This window comes from Schistocerca nitens, chromosome 2 (assembly GCF_023898315.1).
Source record: "Schistocerca nitens isolate TAMUIC-IGC-003100 chromosome 2, iqSchNite1.1, whole genome shotgun sequence".
NCBI lineage: Eukaryota > Metazoa > Arthropoda > Insecta > Orthoptera > Acrididae > Schistocerca > Schistocerca nitens.
In genome coordinates, this window is record NC_064615.1 from 312,090,241 (window position 1) to 312,112,748 (window position 22,508).

At 45.3% G+C, this 22,508-nt stretch overlaps 1 protein-coding gene across 1 annotated transcript in view; it reads right to left on the reverse strand.

Annotated features, from left to right (window-relative positions):
• Nucleotides 1-22,508, reverse strand: part of LOC126235003 (uncharacterized) — a 554,297-nt gene that overhangs the window by 112,940 nt on the left and 418,849 nt on the right. The window lies entirely within an intron of this gene.

The following is a 22,508-nucleotide window of genomic DNA, read 5'->3' on the forward strand; positions in this document are numbered from 1 at the left end:
CACCAGAGCTCAATGTTATCGAGCCTCAGTGGTCTATTTTGGAGAGAAGACTGCGAGATCGCTATCCACCTGCATCATCGTCACCTCAACGTGCCACTGTCTTGCAGGAAGAATGGTATCAGATTCCCTTGAAAACCATACAGGACCTGCAGGACCTGTACTAATCTATCCTGAGTCGACTGGAAGCTGTTTCGAATGCCAACGGATTTTCTACAAAGTTTACAACGTATTAGGCAAGGAAACATGTTATGTCTTTCGTGTTTTCATTATTTTGTATTCCAAAACCGTATCAGCTCACGGTAAAGAACTCGGTTGTTGCTTTGTACGAGCACCTCAACTGGTCAGAAAATACCGTTGCCACGCGCAGGAAGACTTGACTCCTGAAATTTCTAAAGAAGAAAGATTAGGGTATAACGCGCCGTCGGCGAAGACGTCTTTAGAGACGCAGCAAGAGCTTGTGTTGGCTGAGGATAAGGAAGGGAACATACGCTGTGCTCTGTTAAAGGAGCCATCCCGGAATTCACCTTATGGGATTTAGGGAAATCACAGGAAAGCTAATCCGGGTGGCACAACTGGGTTACGAATCCAATGTCTTATGACAGAGACAGCAAAGGACCCGGAAGACGAGCTGACCGGAATGGACAGTGGCTTGAAAGAAGGATATAAGATGAACATCAACAAAAGCAAAACGAAGATAATGGAATGTAGTCGAATTAAATTGGGTGATGCCGATGGTATTAGATTATCGTATGAGACGCTTAAAGTAATAAATGAGTTTTGCTATTTGGGGAGCAAAATAACTTATCATGGTCGAATTAGAGAGGATATAAAATGTAGACTGGCAATGGCAAGGAAAGCGTTTCTGAAGAAGAGAAGTTTGTTAACATCGAGTATTGACTTAAGTGTCAGGAAGTCGTTTCTGAAAGTATTTGTATGGAGTGTAGCCATGTATGGAAGTGAAACATGGACGATAAATAGTTTAGACAAGAAGAGAATAGAAGCTTTCGAAATGTGGTGCTACAGAAGAATGTTGAAGATTAGATGGGTAGATCACATAACTAATAAGTAGGTATTGACTAGAATTGGGGAGAAGAGAAATATGTGGCACAACTCGACTAGAAGAAGGGATCGGTTGGTAGGACATATTCTGAGGCATCAAGGGATCACCAATTTAGTATTGGAGGGCAGCGCGGAGGGTAAAAATCGTAGAGGGAGGTCAAGAGATGAATACACTAAACAGATTCAGAAGGATGTAGGCTGCAGTAGGTACTGGGAGATGAAGCAGCTTGCACAGGATACAGTAGTATGGAGAGCTGCATCAAACCAGTTTGGACTGAAGACCACAGCAACACCTCAGTCAGTCCCAGAAACTTCGGAGCGTATTCATAAGCTCAGTGAGGATGATTACGGCCAGACATGGTACGAGATTGTCACGACACAAGGTCTCATTTGTCTAGAAACGTAGCTGCCTCCATCCATGAATAAAAAACAATTTGCAACTCCTCCTTTATCGGTGTTTCTGTCCCTGATACAGGCAAATCTGCACTAGGCACTGTTTAGTATCGAATTACCTTATTTTGTCAACTTCGTAGCATTTCCCTTCAAACATATCCTTTGCTGTCAGAAAGTGAAACAAATCCTCCAGTCACACTTCTTTATCTTGTCACTTTTCAGTCAGCCAAGTCATTTATTTTCCTCTTCACCTCATTACTTATGTTCTAACACGTTTCTCTTTCTCTTTTCTATGATATCCGTTGCTGTCACAGCATTCAGTTTAAATTTTCTGTCTGCTATTTATCTTTATTACTATACTTCACACAAACAAATGCACAGTGTGCTTGAATGCAGACTCTACCAGCGTATAATACTGATGGAAATCTCTCGCGTCTCACTGTAGAATGACGCTGTTCGGAACATCGCCGTATCTTCATGCTCACGCCCAGATGGAGACCAGAGAGCTTAGAAACTTTATTTTTATAAAATTTTATCTCTACGATGACAAGTAATGAAGAATAGCCGGCAGTTGTGGCCGAGCGGTTCTAGGCGCTTCAGTCCGGAACCGCGCTGCTGCTACGATCGCAGGTTCGAATCCTGCCTCTGGCATGGATGTGTGTTACGTCCTTAGGTTAGTTAGGTGTAAGTAGTTCTAAGTCTACGGGACTGATGACCTCAGATGTTAAGTCCCATAGTGCTTAGAGCCGTTTGAACCATTCATTGAAGAACGGAAAGAGAGTGAAGTATAGTCCGCAGCTCGTGGTCGTGCGGTAGCGTTCTTGCTTCCCACGCCCGGGTTCCCGGATTCGATTCCCGGCGGGGTCAGGAATTTTCTCTGCCTCGTGATGACTGGGTGTTGTGTGATGTCCTTAGGTTAGTTAGGTTTAAGTAGTTCTAAGTTCTAGGGGACTGATGACCGTAGCTGTTAAGTCCCATAGTGCTCAGAGCCATTTGAACCATTTTTTTAGAAAGAAGTATAACTGAGAGATGAAGTGAGCATTTCCTTCGCCTATTGACAGAAGTAGATATATACGTTCATTTTGGGTGGAAATGTTTTGAAGTTGAGTCATCAGTGATCATATGAGACTCGTCGAAATCTCGCGTTATCTTCCCTCTGCCGCCCGGCTGGAGATCAGAGTGCTCTTCATCGAAAATTTATAAAGTGTGGTTTTGTCTCTACTAAAGCTGCTGCTTGTTTGACATGTCATAACGATTTTTAAGTCGCGGATTCGATACTAGATGTAAGCGACCGCTACGGTCGCAGGTTCGAATCCTGCATCGGGCATGGATGTGAGAGATGTCCTTAGGTTAGTTAGGTTTAATTAGTTCTTAGTTCTAGGCGACTGATGACCTCAGAAGTTAAGTCGCATACTGCTCAGAGCCAAAAAAGAACGGGTAATTTACATATTAAATGACTTTATGGCTCGAAACTTGTCAGCATAAGCAAATGAATAAATAAATAAAATAAATCACATTGCTATGAGGATCACAGGCTGTTCAATACCAAAGAATACTCACACCATACACTGACAACGCAGTTGAGCTGACTACTCAACATTTTTTCTACGTGTTACAAAAACGGTCACCAGGAAACTGCGCAGAAGACCTAGTATAATTGTCTACAACAGATTCTTATATCTGTGTTTGTAGCCGCTTCACGATAGGAAGCCGCCGGCCGGAGTGGCCGTGCGGTTCTAGGCGCTACAGTCTGGAGCCGAGCGACCGCTACGGTCGCAGGTTCGAATCCTGCCTCGGGTATGGATGTGTGTGACGTCCTTAGGTTAGTTAGGTTTAATTAGTTCTAAGTTCTAGGCGACTGATGACCCCAGAAGTTGAGTCGCATAGTGCTCAGAGCCATCTGATAGGAAGCCGGGCCACAAGCGGGTAGCGTAATAAATATATTTAAAATCATTACGTGTTTAGTTTTTCAACATTAATAGTAATAAAATCGGGTATGACATGTGACGGCCATTGTCGAAGGAGTATATCGATTTGATTCCTATTACAAATGAAATGTGTTATACACTTCTGGAAATTGAAATAAGAACACCGTGAATTCATTGTCCCAGGAAGGGGAAACTTTATTGACACATTCCTGGGGTCAGATACATCACATGATCACACTGACAGAACCGCAGGCGCATAGACACAGGCAACAGAGCATGCACAATGTCGGCACTAGTACAGTGTTTATCCACCTTTCGCAGCAATGCAGGCTGCTATTCTCCCATGGAGACGATCGTAGAGATGCTGGATGTAGTCCTGTGGAACGGCTTGCCATGCCATTTCCACCTGGCGCCTCAGTTGGACCAGCGTTCGTGCTGGACGTGCAGACCGCGTGAGACGACGCTTCATCCAGTCCCAAACATGCTCAATGGGGGACAGATCCGGAGATCTTGCTGGCCAGGGTAGTTGACTTACACCTTCTAGAGCACGTTGCGTGGCACGGGATACATGCGGACGTGCATTGTCCTGTTGGAACAGCAAGTTCCCTTGACGGTCTAGGAATGGTAGAACGATGGGTTCGATGACGGTTTGGATGTACCGTGCACTATTCAGTGTCCCCTCGACGATCACCAGTGGTGTACGGCCAGTGTAGGAGATCGCTCCCCACACCATGATGCCGGGTGTTGGCCCTGTGTGCCTCGGTCGTATGCAGTCCTGATTGTGGCGCTCACCTGCACGGCGCCAAACACGCATACGACCATCATTGGCACCAAGGCAGAAGCGACTCTCATCGCTGAAGACGACACGTCTCCATTCGTCCCTCCATTCACGCCTGTCGCGACACCACTGGAGGCGGGCTGCACGATGTTGGGGCGTGAGCGGAAGACGGCCTAACGGTGTGCGGGACCGTAGCCCAGCTTCATGGAGACGGTTGCGAATGGTCCTCGCCGATACCCCAGGAGCAACAGTGTCCCTAATTTGCTGGGAAGTGGCGGTGCGGTCCCCTACGGCACTGCACTGCGTAGGATCCTACGGTCTTGGCGTGCATCCGTGCGTCGCTGCGGTCCGGTCCCAGGTCGACGGGCACGTGCACCTTCCGCCGACCACTGGCGACAACATCGATGTACTGTGGAGACCTCACGCCCCACGTGTTGAGCAATTCGGCGGTACGTCCACCCGGCCTCCCGCATGCCCACTATACGCCCTCGCTCAAAGTCCGTCAACTGCACATACGGTTCACGTCCACGCTGTCGCGGCATGCTACCAGTGTTAAAGACAGCGATGGAGCTCCGTATGCCACGGCAAACTGGCTGACACTGACGGCGGCGGTGCACAAATGCTGCGCAGCTAGCGCCATTCGACGGCCAACACCGCGGGTCCTGGTGTGTCCGCTGTGCCGTGCGTGTGATCATTGCTTGTAGAGCCCTCTCGCAGTGTCCGGAGCAAGTATGGTGGGTCTGACACACCGGTGTCAATGTGTTCTTTTTTCCATTTCCAGGAGTGTATCTTGCATCCAATCCATAGAAGAACCTCAAATTAGGCTGGTTCGAAATTCAGTTCGAGGATTTTACTGACGATGACAGCAAACAGGCATCTGCGTCATTCTTGCAGTGCTTCACAAATTCAACTTTAGCATGACGCAGCTATACTCAATCACTGCGTAATTCTATGTATATTGCTGTCATCAGTGTAATCTGAAACCTGTATGCCGACTGGGCACGTAAACGTACACTTTCAATAACTTTTTGTTTGCAATGAGACCCAAAACAGCTAATTGCTTTACGGGAGGACGTGTTGTGTGTAATAAAGACGAAGAAGCTGTTATATCAGAAACTGGTTGTAGCGTAATCATTAAATTACCAAAGATTCTGTCACAATTTATTAGCCATATTACCTAAAGCAATCTACTGTTTGTGCACTGTATCTGTCTCCATATTTTATTTTCATGACAGTGTCCGCATTGCACCTCACAATTCTCCTTTATATTGAATATGCTAATACAAATAAACGGCATGTCTGAGAAAAGCAGTAAATATGGGAATAAATGATTGCACCTGCAATAATTTCGAATGAGGACGCTTATGGAGACATGTATTACGTTTTCAGTGTTGTTGGAGTTATAATAAATTGTAATTTAAAATTCTTGTGCAACCCTTATTTTATTTTTATGTCTTAACCATTTTTTATTTTAACTGTATCCTCAAAGAAATATTTTTGCCATCATTCTGCCGTTTTGTTGAAGTAACTATGACTTAAATAAGACTAAAAGTCACTACATAGTTTCTTTATCCTGATCAACACACGTCATCAGCTGCTGTCAGACGTACTGCGATCTTCTGCGACACGATAATAAGCAAAGCAAATTTTGCTTTATGAAGCCGCCTCCAATCGTATTTAGGAAGAAACAAAAGACGGACATCTGGGTTGAAATTTAGCTTCTGTGTCAGAATCTATATCGGTACAGCGAGATTTTCGTCTACAGTAGCTCCTAAAATTGCAATTTCATCGGAAAATGCACTATCATAACATCACCTACTTTAATCACAGAGTAGCTGACTTACGCAGACACAAACAGGCACACACACACACACACACGCACACACACACACACACACACACACACACACACACACACACACACACACACACACAAACACACACGCACACGCACACACACAGATAGTACGAGAACGTTGTGCTGTCAGGATTACAAGCGAAGTGCAGCTGGATTTCTGGTTCATTGCAACGCCTTTTGTGAGGAATGAAAGGACTTTAAAGCTGACATTATACTCCTTACATTATATTGCCATTGTAGACGTCTGTACTATCCATTTTTACATCCTCTAACGACACCCGAGAAATGTTCGTGGAGATGTGGGGGAAACTTGATGTTATCTGTTAACTTGTGCAGTTATTGTACATGCACCTATATAAAATAAGAAAAAACCTTCGTATGTGATTAATTATGTCCACCTGTATTCCTGACAAACAGATAAGACACTGTTCGCTGTAATATGTATCTGTTTTCTCTTTTTCCTCTTCTTTCTCTATCAATCTGGCTTTGCAAGTGTGCTCTACCTGTGGCTATTCTGAACGCTAGAGCCAGCTTCCAGTATACGAGGTAAGGAGGTTTTCTCCAGCTTGAAAATGATAGCCATCCAGTTTTCCCATAATACTCCTAAATGGGTTGTGGCAGGACTCGACTTCACTGGTATAAGCGCTCGTGATTTCCTATGACGACCAGTGGTTTCCAGTCGCTGTTGGAAAGAAACCTCTGAAAGTCCTCTAACAGGAAGGGGTCTGTGTGGTGTTCCTACCGTTGTTGTTACGGCCCGTTGTGTCTGTGTTCGAAATCGAAAGTTACCGAAAAGCAGAAAAGTGACAGGGAAGTTGGACGAATGCCACTTGCAAATAAAAGTGAACTGCGTGACGTTCTCTGCATCACGTTGGCTTTCATTTTAAGTTTCTTGCAAATGACGAGCAAGTAGTTTCGCTGAATTAAGACGACGGAAGTGTCCATCCGTTCCCAGTAAGCGAAATCATTTCCCAACCGGTCTGAAAGAAACCGCTCATTTGTTTCGAGTGTATTTCCCACGCTCGGCTTGACTGATATGACGAAGTGAAGGGACAGAATGTTCCGTTTCGAGACATCTCTCGCGACCCATTTCTTGCAGAGAGAAACCACAACCTGAGATGTATTGCTGGTGGATAGGGGTATGTGTTTGGAAGTTAGTATTGTATATTTTTTGTAGTATGCTGCAAAAGCACCTAACGAATAAAACTGTAGAGATGAGCTTTCCCTTTCACCAGAAATCACATTCAGTGTCGAGATTAACTCAAATTCTTGAAACTTCCTGGCAGATTAAAACTGTGTGCCGACCGAGACTGGAACTCGGGACCTTTGCCTTTCGCGGGCAAGTGCTCTACCATCTGAGCTACCGAAGCATGACTCACGCCCGGTACTCACAACTTTACTTCTGCCAGTATCTCGTCTCCTACCTTCCAAACTTTACGGAAGCTCTCCTGCGAACCTTGCAGAACTAGCACTCCTGAAAGAAAGGATACAGCGGAGACATGGCTTAGCCACAGCCTGGGGGATGTTTCCAGAATGAGATTTTCACTCTACAGCGGAGTGTGCGCTGATATGAAACTTCCTGGCAGATTAAAACTGTGTGCCCGACCGAGACTCGAACTCGGGACCTTTGCCTTTCGCGGACAAGTGCTCTACCATCTGAGCTACCGAAGCACGACTCACGCCCGGTACTCACAGCTTTACTTCTGCCAGTATCTCATCTCCTACCTTCCAAACTTTACAGGAAGTTTCATATCAGCGCACACTCCGCTGCAGAGTGAAAATCTCTCAACATGAAACATCATGTTCCGTACATTCCATCGAGAAGTATGCCGTTGAGGGTTGTGAATCGAGTCAAGGTATACATTAACGTAAGACAGAGACATCATACAGTAAAAACTTAATCTGGATAGTACATTCATAAAGCGTTTAATACTACTCACTCGTACACAATCTAAATTTAATCTAGTAATACAGTAAGAATTTTCTCCTTTAGAGATAAGGTGCTATCTCGTCCGTTTTACTACACAGCCACTGTTTATCTGATATTAGCAATAAAAAATTGTGTGTGAATTCTTAAGGGACCAAACTGCTGAGGTCATCGGTCCCTAGACTTACACACTACTTAAACTAAGTTAAACTAGCTTATGCTAAGAACAACACACACACCCATGCCCGAGGGAGGACTCGAACCTCCGGCGGCAGGGGCCGCCAGTCCGTGACAAGCCGCTTCAAACCGCACGGCTAGCAATAAAATATTAACCTGATTACACCGGTATTTTTCAAAGCAAACATGTCCCTGAATCTCTAAATATCGAGTCCTATTTACAATACATTAATGCCTTTCATGCGCCTTTGTAATGAACACTTCCACTTGCCATGTAGCTATTCAATCCCTGAATCTACATATCCAGACAGTTTGTCGAAAGAGTTCGTTAATGAGGTAAAATTTTAATTTTCTTTTCAACAGGCAGGGATTACCAATTTATTGCGTTAAGTTGGGTGGGAGCTTGTTGAATGTCTTCCCACCAGAGTTTTTCCACTCTGAACCCTGGACAAGAAGGAAAAGTCTACATAAAAATACTTTTTATGTCTTGCATTGAGACTAATTGTGTCACAATTCAGCTGTAACTGATTTTTATTATCAGCAACAAAAACCATTAAGGAGAAAATGTACTGTGAAGTGAGTGTAAGAAGCTCAAGATCATTATAAAGGTTTCTGCTGCATTACTCAATATTCTTACTGTTCGCTTCTGTTGGATAACAGTTTATTTACTTTAGGGGCACTGACTCTGAAGGTAATTCTGTAATACATCAGGGAGTGATAATGTGCAAAATAATTTCAAAGTTCAACTTGCTAAGTGTGGTATGAATAGGGATCTTTCGGTTTTAGAGACGCGTTTTACACGTTAGAGTAACAATGGTGATTAATGGTGCATTTCAGGCTGTAATTTTGATGTGCAGTGGTGTTCGTGTGCATGTTTTTGCAACAAATTTTTACGTATTTAGGTGAATTTACCGTGTCGTACAAAGATCGAAGTATAGTCGTCTACTAAACTGTAATTTATTTACGTAGTGTCAATAAGCGAGTTGCATTTATTGTAATGGGTAACGAAGACCCTTTTTAATGTGGAAATGTTTAATCTGAAGTCCATGGAGCTTGAAAGTGCGCCAAATTTCGAGAAATAATACAGTTTTCTTTTGCTGTCATTTTTGTAGAGAGGTCTGCGATTGCACTTGGATATTACGATAAGCATGCAAGCTGCATGCGTGTGTGTGTGTGTGTGTGTGTGTGTGTGTGTGTGCGTGTGTGTGTGTTCGATATATCGACTGTCTTGTTGCACCATGTTCTCTGAAGATGATTCAACTCTATCATCGTCTTTGGCTGTGACACGTGTCTAAATATTAGAGAAGTTCTCGTTTGAATTACGAAAAAATTTCGCAGTTTAAGTGTTACAGCACAATTAAACTGTCAACACGCCTTTTTCCTTCTTTCCTCGCGTATTTTTATAGGCATTATTTAATAGATGATTATGCGAACTACATTCTATAAACGTTTAGAGAGATTTGGCCCACAAGTTCCGATTGGTAAATATTGAATCTCCGTCGAAAGTCATTAGTGTGCATAACCTCTAGTGGGGGCTGAATCATTTGCAATAAAAGCAATAACTGTCCATCACTGTCACTGATTGTATTTTTCTAGTGTATAACAACATGCACGATCTTTGTCCTTTATGTAGCTTTCAATGAAATTTAGCAATTCGCCTAGTGAACCGGTCAACAAGCGATTTTTTGACGTCAGTAACATGATTGACACATTTTTGTTATTTTACGCGATTCAGATACTTTTTGGATGGCGTGATATATTTTTGATAAATAATTCAAGTCGTTCGGATAATTTTGAGCAAAGCCCAGATTGGCTACATTGTAACTGGCTGTTTCATTCTAATGGTGGCTAGTGAGAGGAGAGGGAGTTTGTACATTATGCAGTGTGTGTGTGTGTGTGTGTGTGTGTGTCCGCGCCGTAAATAGCATCAATTTACACAATTAGAATTTTTTACTGTATATCTCCGAACTTGGCACCATTTTTACGCAGCTGACTGCGGGATTAAAATACTACGCTGAGATGGCTGGTGAGGAGGCGGCAGGAGTAGGAGAACGAGTGGGTGAAAGGAGGGGGAAGAGAGGTGGAGTGTCACAAGGTGCACTTGACGTCAGTCGTATCGGTAGGTTCAATACCCCCATTAAGCGCCAAGTGACCACCATTGCCCCTGCATCTAAGTAGTCTGCAACTATTGGCAAAAATGTCCTCATCAGTTCCTGAAGGCAGAACCTCTAGACCCGAACCCAGGGTTGAAGGTTTGGCTGGTGTAGCTATAGAATTCCTACTTCGAGGATCTCGTCACTATGTATGGAACGAAAAGTATATCCGATCTCATCTTCTTTATATTTGGCTTTCAACACGTAGATAAAGTCATCTTTCTCTAAAATAACATACAGTACAGAAAGTCTTCTGAGCATTACAATGTGTAGTGAGACAGATTTGTATCCCATTTATTTTCGTGTTTCACTCTTAGTGCATTGGGTTTCTGAGGAGAAGACAGGATTCAGTCTGGTACCGCCTAATAAAATGTGGAATACAGATTAAAACGCTACTGTGGCAGAATGGTGTTCTACATCAAGGCTCATTAATCAAAGACGAACTGGTTCCTTACCTCATCGCATACGCTTCCACCAGCACGGATAGGGTGAACAGCGATCTGCGACTTTTTGCTCATGACGCTGAACTCTTAACGGATAATGTCGTTTTAAGTGATTGTAGGGGGATACGGGATGACTTTTGGACAATTTGTATTTAGTGTGATGAATGGCAGCTTGCTCTAAGTATGGAAAAGAGTAAGTTAATTCAGATGAGTAGGAAAACAATCCTATAATTTTCGAATGCAGTATTAGTGTTGTGATGTTTGACACGATGACCTGGATTAAATATCTGGGCGTAACGAGCACGCCAGGTCGGTTTTAGTGAAGGCGAGACATCGACTTCAGTTCATTTGGAAAAAAAACTATAGGTATGTGTAGCACATCTACAAGAGAGATCACATACAGAACACTTGTACGACTCGTTCTTGCGTTTTCTTAGTGTGTTCGGGATCACGGAAGCGTAGGATTAAAAGAACTCGTAACTTTGAAATGAGGGCAACCACAGCCGAAATTCTTCACGTTGAATTAAATTCTTCCGCTCAGGCTATTATTGAAAGCCCGCAACCGGTTTCGAATTCTTAAAATAAATCATCAGGTGATTTGCACATTGGAGGAAAAAAGTATTTACTCCTGGGAAAATCGTATTTTAAAAATAAGTGATCATAATCGCATAAGACTGCTAAGAATAGCATACTTACATTATCTTACAAACCACTGTAGCACACATGGAAAAACAGTTATAGCCGAGTCCCACTGCTCAGCGTCAGAACAGTAAGAATAAGTAACTTGCTGTGGCCCCGAAAAGCAACTTATGGAATAAGGACACATCTCATTAACTATGAAAAACGGAAGAAGTTGGAAAAACCGTAGCTGGCGTAACAACATACGAATAACAAAAGTCAAATAAACGTAGCCTTTCTTCGAGCACGAACGAGAGTGAAACAAGCCAGACTGTGTACACACCTTACCTGTAAGCTACTCAAAGAGGTGACTCGGCATCAATCTGACAATGAGCTAAACTGGCGGAACGTCGTTATGAGACCGCATGCACCGCTTCCCACGCGGTCTCAGATTAACGTTCTGCCAGTTTAGCGCAGTTTCATGCCGTGTTAGCTTCCTCAGCAGTCTGCGGATAACATGAGTGTTCAGCCTGGCTTCTTTCTCTCTGATTCCTACTTGAAGTCAGGCTACTTTTATTTGACTTTGTTAGTCGGATGTTCATACGGCACCTACAGTTTTTCCGATCTCTTCCGTCTTTCGTTGTTACTGTGGTATGCCCTTATTTCACACGTTTCTTTTCGGAACCAGTCACTTTAAGTCGGACCACTGCCTTACAGAGAGTTGTTTATTTTTATTGCTTTGACGATGAACGATGGGGCTCGGCTATAAATGTTTTTGCTTATATACCACAATGATTTTTAAAAAATGGAACAGCGGTATTCTTAGCGGCCTTAGGTGATTACTATCACTTATTTTTTAAATAGGTTATCTAGAGGAGGAAATACGTTATTTCTCCACTATACAGATCATCTGATGGTGCATTTTTAGAATGAGAAACCGGTCGTGTCCTTTCAATAATGGACAATAACAGCCTTTGCCGAAGACTTTTTGTTCAACATGTAGGATTAAAAGACAACATCGAAGCAATTCAGAGCCGTGTTGCTAGATCTGTTACCAGCAGGTTCGATCAGCGAGCGAATATTAAGGAAATTCCACTTGAACGGAAATGAAAGGCAGCGGAGGGAAAACGTACTTCTCGCGAAATACTACTTGAGGTAGTTTACAGCAGTGGCATTTGTGGCAGAATGCAGAATGAGCTCACTGCCATCAACGTGTATTTAATGCAATGAACGCGAAGAAATCAGGTCTTGTACCGAAACACATTCTTGTACAGGGCATTAAAAAGAAGTATTTCGTATTTTGGGAGGTGGTGGTATGGACCAAAATAAGAAAAAATGCCCGGTGCACATGCGCTCTAAAATGCATACCGTAAGAACTATGATAATGTGAAATTCGTGTCTTCTGCTGCAAACTCTTTGCTACTAGGAATGGTCTACAAAATGATGTAAAGACATGAGGAAACAAATGGGAACACATTATTCTCTTACTTTGTGCACTCTGCGTTCTGTCTATTTTTCAACGTACGGAACACAGTCTAAATGGTTTATTTCATTTACCAAACCATAAAAGAAGATCATGTCTGCCACGTTTCGTATGCAATAATTGGCTTCCTTTATGCTGGCAAGTTCAAAGGTGAAGCTACAGTGTAAAAGCATCACATAAACTTGTCAAAACATGAACCGCTTCCATTAGAATTAACGTATGTGCTGCACTATGAATATGATTTACAATAACGACACTAACAGATATTTACTGCCTGCTGTATCCATGGACGATAAGAGAGGAGTGTGTCCTCATTTCTTTACTGCATACTGTAGGACATTCGTAGTAGCAAAGAGCTTGCAGTTGAATGAATGCGATTCACATTAGCGAAAATGAACAAATGAATGTAGATCTTAAGGTACACATTTTAGAGCCCATTTTTACAGAATATTTTTGTCTTTTTTGGTGTATACTAGACCTGCTAAAAAATGGAATACTTTCTGTAACGCTCTCTAGAACAATGATTGTCAACCTGGGTGTAATTACCACCTGAGGGCTAAAATGAAATTTTCCAGGGGAAAAAAAAGTTTGGTTGTCTTTGGTTCACAAAACTAAACTGTCTTTAAAAGATTGTTACTCTTAACACTATTCCATAGGCAGAGCGGTTCTAGGCGCTTCAATCTGGAACCGCGCGACCGCTACGGAGTTGGCACCACATCTGCACACACCTAATTCCCGTAAATTCCGGGGAGGGGAGTGATGAGGTCTGACGCCACGTCAGTCACATCCCAGATGCGTTCTATTGGGTTCAGATCTGGCGAGTTGGGTGAGGCGAGTGGGGGGGCGGCAGCACATCAGTTACAAACCGCCACTGTGTTCCTCGAGCCATCCCATCACTCATAGCCTTGTGACATGGCGCATTGTCTCGTTGAAAAATGCCACTGCCGTCGGAAAACATAATCATCCTGAAGGGGTGTATATGGTCTCTTGCCAATGTACGATACTCCTTGTCCGTCATGGTGCCTTGCACGAGTTCCCCAGAGCATAATGGAGCCACCACCAGCTTGTCTCCGTCCCGCGGTACAGGTGTCAAGAAGCTGTTCCCCTGGAAAACGACGGATTCGCGCCCTCCCATCGGTATGATGAAGAAGATGTCGGGTTTCATCAGACCATGGAACGCTCTGACACTGCGCCAGCCTCCAGTGCCGATGGTCACGGGCCCATTTCATTCGTAGTTGCCGATGTCGCAGAGTTAACATTGGCACATAGGTGGGTCGTCGGGTGCGGGGGGCCTATCGTTAGGAGTGTTCGGCGTACTGTGTGTTCAGACACGTTTGTACTCTGCCCAGTATTAAAGTCTGATGTTAATTCCACCACAGATCACTGTCTGTCCTGTTTTATCGGTATGCCCAGCCCCCGACGTCCGACATCTGTAATGAGGGTTGGCCAACCAACCCCACGACGTCTGGACGTGGTTTCTCCTTGGTTTCGCCACGTGTTGAAGACACTCATCACACCACTCCTTGAAAACGCGAAAAGTCGTACAGTTTCCGAAATGCTCGTGCGGAACCACCGGGCAATCATTATCTGACCTCGGTCAAACTTAGATAGATCGCGCGCCTTCCCTGTTCTACACACGGACAGCACGTTCACTGATGCTACATGCATCATGCGTGTGTCTGACTAGCAGTCATTCTTCGGTAGGTGACGCTGCTGTCGCCTGGACGGGTTTATATCGATAGCAGGTCGGTGGTCATAATGTTCTGGCTGTACAGTGTAGTTCCCACAAACGACTAAAAATTGCATCATTACTCACTTCGCAACAGATAAACTATGTAATTAGCTGCGCAATTACTGTAGGGCCCCCGCTATGTTATTGTTAGTGGCAGTGGTCGGACACAAATCATTGACAGCTTGAAGTCTTCCATTTTCTGTCAGTTCAGATGGATGCAGTCCAGTAATCAAGCGATATTCAAGCAATAACTGTACTGCATACATTTTAACTTCCTTGCTTTTAAATGGGTGTGCAAGGTAGGGGTGACCCGAGTGTGATTAGCGAGAGGGGAGGTGTAGAGGAAGCATGTTTTATAAGCAGTGTTCAGTCTCAGCGTACACTGACGAAAAAAAATCGCATCAACAAGAAGGAGTTGCGCGACATAAATGAAAGTTATCTATGCTTTAAATACACGCTGGTATGGTCGTGAGCCTTAGTTATATTTGAAACTGGACATGGTGAGTTGATGTTAGTCAGGAATGCTTTTAAGGCGACAAAGACGCTGTTATCGGCACCTCACTGAGTTTGAACGAGGTAGTGTCTAGGGCTGCGAGAAGCTGGGTGTCCTTTCTGCGATATCGCAGAAAGACTTGACACAAATATAGCCACTGTACATGACTGCTGGCAGCGGTGGTCACGAGAATGAACGGTCACAAGAAGACCGGGCCCCGGAAGGCGACGTGGCGCTATCGAGAGGAAAGACTATGATGTTCGGTATACTGCTCTGGCTGATCGTACTTTATCTGCAGCAGCCATTTGAGCAGCAGCTGGCATTACAGTGACACAACGAATTGTTACATATTGGTTACTTCAAAGGCGAACCAGACGCCCTGTAGCGTACATACATTGACCCCAAACCACACCCCTTTACGAATGGTGTTGTGTCAAGCGACAGCTCATTGGAGGGCAGGGTGGAGGTCTGTTGCGTCTTCTGATGAAAGCTGGTTCTGTCTCCGTGTCAGCGATGGCCGTGTTTTAGTTAGGAGGCCAGGTGCGCGCCTTCAGCCAACCTGTCTCTGGGCTAGTCACAGTGGACCTACGCCTGTAGTTATGGTATGGTGTGCGATTTCGGATGACAACAGGAACTCTCTCGTGGTTATCCCACGCACAGTAATTGCAAAACTATACGTCAATCTGATGATTCGACCTGTTGTGCTGCCGCTCATAAATACACTCCTGGAAATTGAAATAAGAACACCGTGAATTCATTGTCCCAGGAAGGGGAAACTTTATTGACACATTCCTGGGGTCAGATACATCACATGATCACACTGACAGAACCACAGGCACATAGACACAGGCAACAGAGCATGCACAATGTCGGCACTAGTACAGTGTATATCCACCTTTCGCAGCAATGCAGGCTGCTATTCTCCCATGGAGACGATCGTAGAGATGCTGGATGTAGTCCTGTGGAACGGCTTGCCATGCCATTTCCACCTGGCGCCTCAGTTGGACCAGCGTTCGTGCTGGACGTGCAGACCGCGTGAGACGACGCTTCATCCAGTCCCAAACATGCTCAATGGGGGACAGATCCGGAGATCTTGCTGGCCAGGGTAGTTGACTTACACCTTCTAGAGCACGTTGCGTGGCACGGGATACATGCGGACGTGCATTGTCCTGTTGGAACAGCAAGTTCCCTTGACGGTCTAGGAATGGTAGAACGATGGGTTCGATGACGGTTTGGATGTACCGTGCACTATTCAGTGTCCCCTCGACGATCACCAGTCGTGTACGGCCAGTGTAGGAGATCGCTCCCCACACCATGATCCCGGGCGTTGGCCCTGTGTGCCTCGGTCGTATGCAGTCCTGATTGTGGCGCTCACCTGCACGGCGCCAAACACGCATACGACCATCATTGGCACCAAGGCAGAGGCGACTCTCATCGCTGAAGACGACACGTCTCCATTCGTCCCTCCATTCACGCCTGTCGCGACACCACTGGAGGCGGGCTGCACGATGTTGGGGCGTGAGCGGAAGACGGCCTAACGGTGTGCGGGACCGTAGCCCAGCTTCATGGAGACGGTTGCGAATGGTCCTCGCCGATACCCCAGGAGCAACAGTGTCCCTAATTTGCTGGGAAGTGGCGGTGCGGTCCCCTACGGCACTGCGTAGGATCCTACGGTCTTGGCGTGCATCCGTGCGTCGCTGCGGTCCGGTCCCAGGTCGACGGGCAAGTGCACCTTCCGCCGACCACTGGCGACAACATCGATGTACTGTGGAGACCTCACGCCCCACGTGTTGAGCAATTCGGCGGTACGTCCACCCGGCCTCCCGCATGCCCACTATACGCCCTCGCTCAAAGTCCGTCAACTGCACATACGGTTCACGTCCACGCTGTCGCGGCATGCTACCAGTGTTAAAGACTGCGACGGAGCTCCGTATGCCACGGCAAACTGGCTGACACTGACGGCGGCGGTGCACAAATGCTGCGCAGCTAGCGCCATTCGACGGCCAACACCGCGGTTCCTGGTGTGTCCGCTGTGCCGTGCGTGTGATCATTGCTTGTACAGCCCTCTCGCAGTGTCCGGAGCAAGTATGGTGGGTCTGACACACCGGTGTCAATGTGTTCTTTTTTCCATTTCCAGGAGTGTAGCATTCCAGCGGGTGTTTTCCAACAAGGTAACGCTCGTCCACGTACCACTGTTGTAACCCAACAAACTCTACAGAGTGTCGACATGTTGTCCTGGGCTGCTCGACCTTCAGATCCTTCTCCAGCCGAGCATCATCGGACGATAACTCCAGCGTCATCCTTGAACAGCATTAACTGTCCCTGTATTGATCGACCAAGTGCAACAGGATTAGAACTCCACCCTACAAACTGACAGCCGGCACCCGTACAACACAATGCATGCAAGTTTGCATGCTTGCGTAGCCCTAATGTTCGTGGTGGGGGTGACGCGCGGGGAAGGGGCGGGGGTTAGTGCTGACAGTATCTGATTACGGTTAGGCGTAACGGTCTCAGAAAGACTGGGATCCACTGCTCTGTACAGTAGTTCCTCTGTCGCTCCCTTGACTAGCGGAACGGGATAGTTGAGGTTCAGTATACCCTCCGCTATGTACCGTATGGTGGCTTACAGAGTATGTATGTACACTACTGGCCATTAAAATTGCTACAATAAGAAGAAATGCAGATGATAAACGGGTATTCATTGGACAAATATAGTATACTAGAACTGACATGTGATTACATTTTCCCGCAATTTGAGTGCATAGATCCTGAGAAATCGGTACCCAGAACAACCACCTCTGGCCGCAATAACTGCCTTGATACACCTGGGCATTGAGTCAAACAGAGCTTGAATGGCGTGTACAGTAACAGCTGCCCATGCAGCTTCAACACGATACCACAGTTCATCAAGAGTAGTGACTGGCGTATTGTGACGAGCCAGTTGCTCGGCCACCATTGACCAGACGTTTTCAATTGGTGAGAGATCTGGAGAATGTGCTGGCCAGAGCAGCATTCGAACATTTTCTGTATCCAGAAAGGCCCGTACAGGACCTGCAACATGCGGTCGTGCATTATCCTGCTGAAATGTAGGGTTTCGCAGGGGTCGAATGAAGGGTAGAGCCACGGGTCGTAAGACATCTGAAATGTAACGTCCACTGTTCAGAGTGCCGTCAATTCGAACAAGAGGTGACCGAGACGTGTGACCAATGGCACCCCATACCATCACGCCGGGTGATACGCCGGTATGGCGATGACGAATACACGCTACCAATGTGCGTTCGCCGCGATGTCGCCAAACACAGATGCGACCATCATGATGCTGTAAACAGAACTTGGATTCATCGGAAAAAATGACATTTTACCATTCGTGCACTCAGGTTCGTCGTTGAGTACACCATCGCAGGCGCTCCTGTCTGTGATGCAGCGTCATGGGTAACCGCAGCCATGGTCTCTGAGCTGATAGTCCATGCTGCTGCAAACATCGTCGAACTGTTCGTGCGGATCGTTGTTGTCTTGCAAACGTCCCCATATGTTGAGTCAGGGATCGAGACATGGCTGCACGATCCGTTACAGCCATGCGGATAAGATGCCTGTCATCTCGACTGCTAGTGATACGAGACCGTTGGGATCCAGCACGGCGTTCCGTATTACCCTCCCGAACCCATCGATTCCATATTCTGCCAACAGTCATTGGATCTCGACCAACGCGAGCAGCAATGTCGCGATACGATAAACCGCAATCGCGATAGGCTACAATCCGACCTTTATCAAATTCGGAAACGTGATGGTACGCATTTCTCCTCCTTACACGAGACATCACAACAACTTTTCACCAGGCAACGTCGGTCAACTGCTGTTCGTGTATGAGAAATCGGTTGGAAACATCCCTCATGTCAGCTCGTTGTAGGTCTCACCACCGGCGCCAACCTTGTGTGAATGCTCTGAAAAGCTAATCATTTGCATATCACATCATCTTCTTCCTGTCGGTTTAATTTCGCATCTGTAGCACGTCATCTTCGTGGTGTAGCAATTTTAATGGCCAGTAGAGTGGATGTACACGTAGCTGGGTATCAGCAAGCCTCTTGCACAGCGTGTGGTATAGCGAAATATCGCGACGGAAGTGATTATGCGCAGCCAGCAAGTGAAATGACTTCCTGTGGGCTCGGACCATACTCTTGCGCCGCAGGCGTTTCCCACGATAGCGTGAACGCCCTCGTCAGGCCACGCGTGGTTAACGACAGCAGCTACTGGAAGCGCCAGATAGCGCCGTATTCCATTCACGGAGGATGCGGAGGTGCAGCTTTCCCACCGCGTCGCTAATGACGCGCCAGTGGCTAGCTGCGGCTCTTACGACTTCCTATCCGCTTTGTTACCGGCCGTCCAGCGACTGGAAACCAGCCACTGGCGGCCAGGCTCTCGACGGAGGACCGCCGGGTGTAAAAAGCTGTAAATAGCGCTCCGTGTACGGCAACACTTACGCGCGTCTCCTTCCTTTTGCTTTTCTGCGGCAGAGTCAAGGATTTTAGCGCTCCAGTGCGCGGAGGCTAATATTCAGCCGTGACTACGTCTTTGACACATATCGCAAGTAAGCGGTAATAACTCCAGCGCTTTGCAAATGTTGTACGCCATTAAGTACCTCCCGTACTCTTCTACCTTCTAGACTTGCAATAATACCGCAAAACGAACGAAACGAGACTGCTCTCATTACTTAGCAAGTAGGCTTATCCGCGTTGTGATGAGTCCATAGTAGTTACTAAATGCACTGAACAAGTTTCCACCTTTCTCACCAAGTCCTTTATTAAAGGCGTTTCCAGTTTTATAGGATTATTCCTACATTTTAACGAATTTTAATGTTGACGTTGCAGTCACATGGCAAAGAATAAGTTACCAGCCTCCAGTTTTCTTTTGCATTGCACCAGGAAGTTTAGCGTCAATTTTCTATATACCGAGTGTGAAGTACAATAGGCTGTATCGTCTTCCCAAAAACAGCGGTTTGAGCTCTTAATGCTAAACTTCGTGGTGCCACGATTAAGTAAAACAGAAGACTTGTAGTTTTGAAACGTTGTTTTCGTCTGTACTTGGAGCTTGCGTGGCGTTCCGCGAGTTGACATTCGCGACAGTGGTCTCAAAATCACGCGCTCTTGACGATAGGGATACAGGGGTTGGACAAAAATGTGGAAAAACCGCGAGAAATGCATACTAGAACGTACATCCAGATCGTAGCCGAGCCTGCAGTTTGCGCTGTTGTATCTGACCACGAACGGCAACTGCGCACCGTCCTCAATGCGTTGCAAATGTCAGTCCTAGTCAGAAGGGTGCACTGTGTAGTTGTGGGAGCATTATGTCCGAGCTTAAGTACCTGTATGGTGGGGGCTTCTGCAACCAAGGGAGCCTAAGTGTTTGGTGTTTCAAACGGAAAAACTTCATCCACGAAGTTACTAAGCGGTCAAAAATATGTGTTGCGTCACCGTAACAGACGGTTATAGAAGAGATTTGTAGCGAAAAGTAAGAGGACGACAGCTGAAAAAGTCACGGCAGAACTCTATATCAGCACGAAGACAACAAGAAGTGACCGCCATAAGCAGGGAACTGAAGAGCGAGCTGGTATTCCGAAACCACACATCAGTGATGTAATGCTCGTAAAACAAAGAAACGTGATGCCGAAGCCATAAAACCTGCTCTACGGAGCAATTGAAGAAAGTCATTTGTTCCTACTTCTGACCGACTTTACGTCTGACATACGCTGTCCTACGCCTGCGATGCAAGCTGATTGCAGCCGTGAGTGAAACATGGCGGTTGTTCAATGATGATTGGGGCACCAATATCTTGGTATTACATGGGCCCCATGGTTACTCTGCAACATCGAATAACAACAAACGATTCTGTGACCATTTGGGCTGGACAGGTTCATCCTGTGGTACAGTGTTTGTTCCAGCATAGTTATGCTGTGTTTCAAGAAGACAGCGCTCCTATTGACACGTCTCACATCGTCCAGGGGTGGTTTTGTGAGCTTTGTTGCTTTTGATATTACCCTATGTTCATATGTTTCCATTTCACTTCACTGACTCCCATTATATCTAAACTTATCATTAGCATTTCCCTTTTCAAATTTTCTATGTTCCCTACCACGTTCAAACTTCTGACATTCCACGCTCCTACTGGTAGAACGTTATCCTTTCATTTGTTATTCAGTTTTCCCCCCTCAGTCACCTTCCCTTTGGCAGTCCACTCCCGGGGATCCGAAGGGACGACTATTCCGGAATCTTTTGCCAATGGAGAGATCATCATGACAGTTTTTCAATTACAGGCCACATGTCCTATAGATACACATCGCGTGTCTATAATGCAATGGCTTCCATTGCTTTCTGCATACTCAAGCCGTTGATTATCGCTGATTCTTCCTACTCCAAGGGCAAGAGACTGCCCTGTAACTCTGTCCGCTGCCCTGCCCTCTTTGACTAGGGCGTTGGAGGAATGAGGGTAGCTTTTTATGTCGGAAGTCTTCGGCCGCCAACGCGGATGCTTTTTATTCAAGATTTAAACGATGGCGGTTTTTTACGGGCTTTTGTTTCTTAGTTTATTGTATTGAATTTTTTGTTTTTAGCTTTTTTGTACGTATATTTTTCATTTCTTTTAATCAGTTATTTACTTTTTAATTTTTTATTTTTTTAATTAAATTAGTCTATGTACCAGAATTCCAGTAGTCGCTAACGCCTTCAGATTGGCAGAACATTCAGACATGTCTTCTCGAAATTTTAATGGAGATTCCGTTTGTAGTGCGTTCAGAACATCTGGTCGGCAAAAAAGCATCAGCATCTCATGGCTTGGACGTTCCAGCTGGAAGGCGGGCCATGAAAGGCGCTGCGTAGAAAATTGGAAAAGAACTGGTTGTATCTGGTGTTGCGAACAAGTGCACAGTGTCGATCGTTAAGGTACATCCAGTAACCTAGTAGGGGTTCGAATACGGGACCGACGACGTTTAGATTACTAATCAAAGATGTTACCCCGAGACCACCGCTACTACATAAATCTAAATGGCCATCAACTGAACTGTAAAGTTTTATTTGCCAAGCAATTCTCAGATTTCAGACTTTTAGGCTTAATTACGACAGGAAGTTTTGTTAGACACTATGTGTGATTAATTGTGAAGCATACAATAAAGATGGTTATGAAGAACTCTTTTTATTATATGTGAATGTAAAATTTGTTGTGAAGCGTTAAAAGTTCATTAGAAAAAAATTAATAAATATCTCTGGATAAATATTTTCACGTAAACTGAAGTGATGAGTGAGATAATTTTGTAACAGTGAAAGTAGTTTTAATTAAAGACAGGAAGCGAATGTTCACAATTATTCTTTCACATCTATTCATTTTCACGAAGAGACAGGGTAGGTTTATAGTCAATCATAAAAATTATACACGTCGGCAGCAATACATGATCTGTGAAATATCTTTGAACCAGAAGT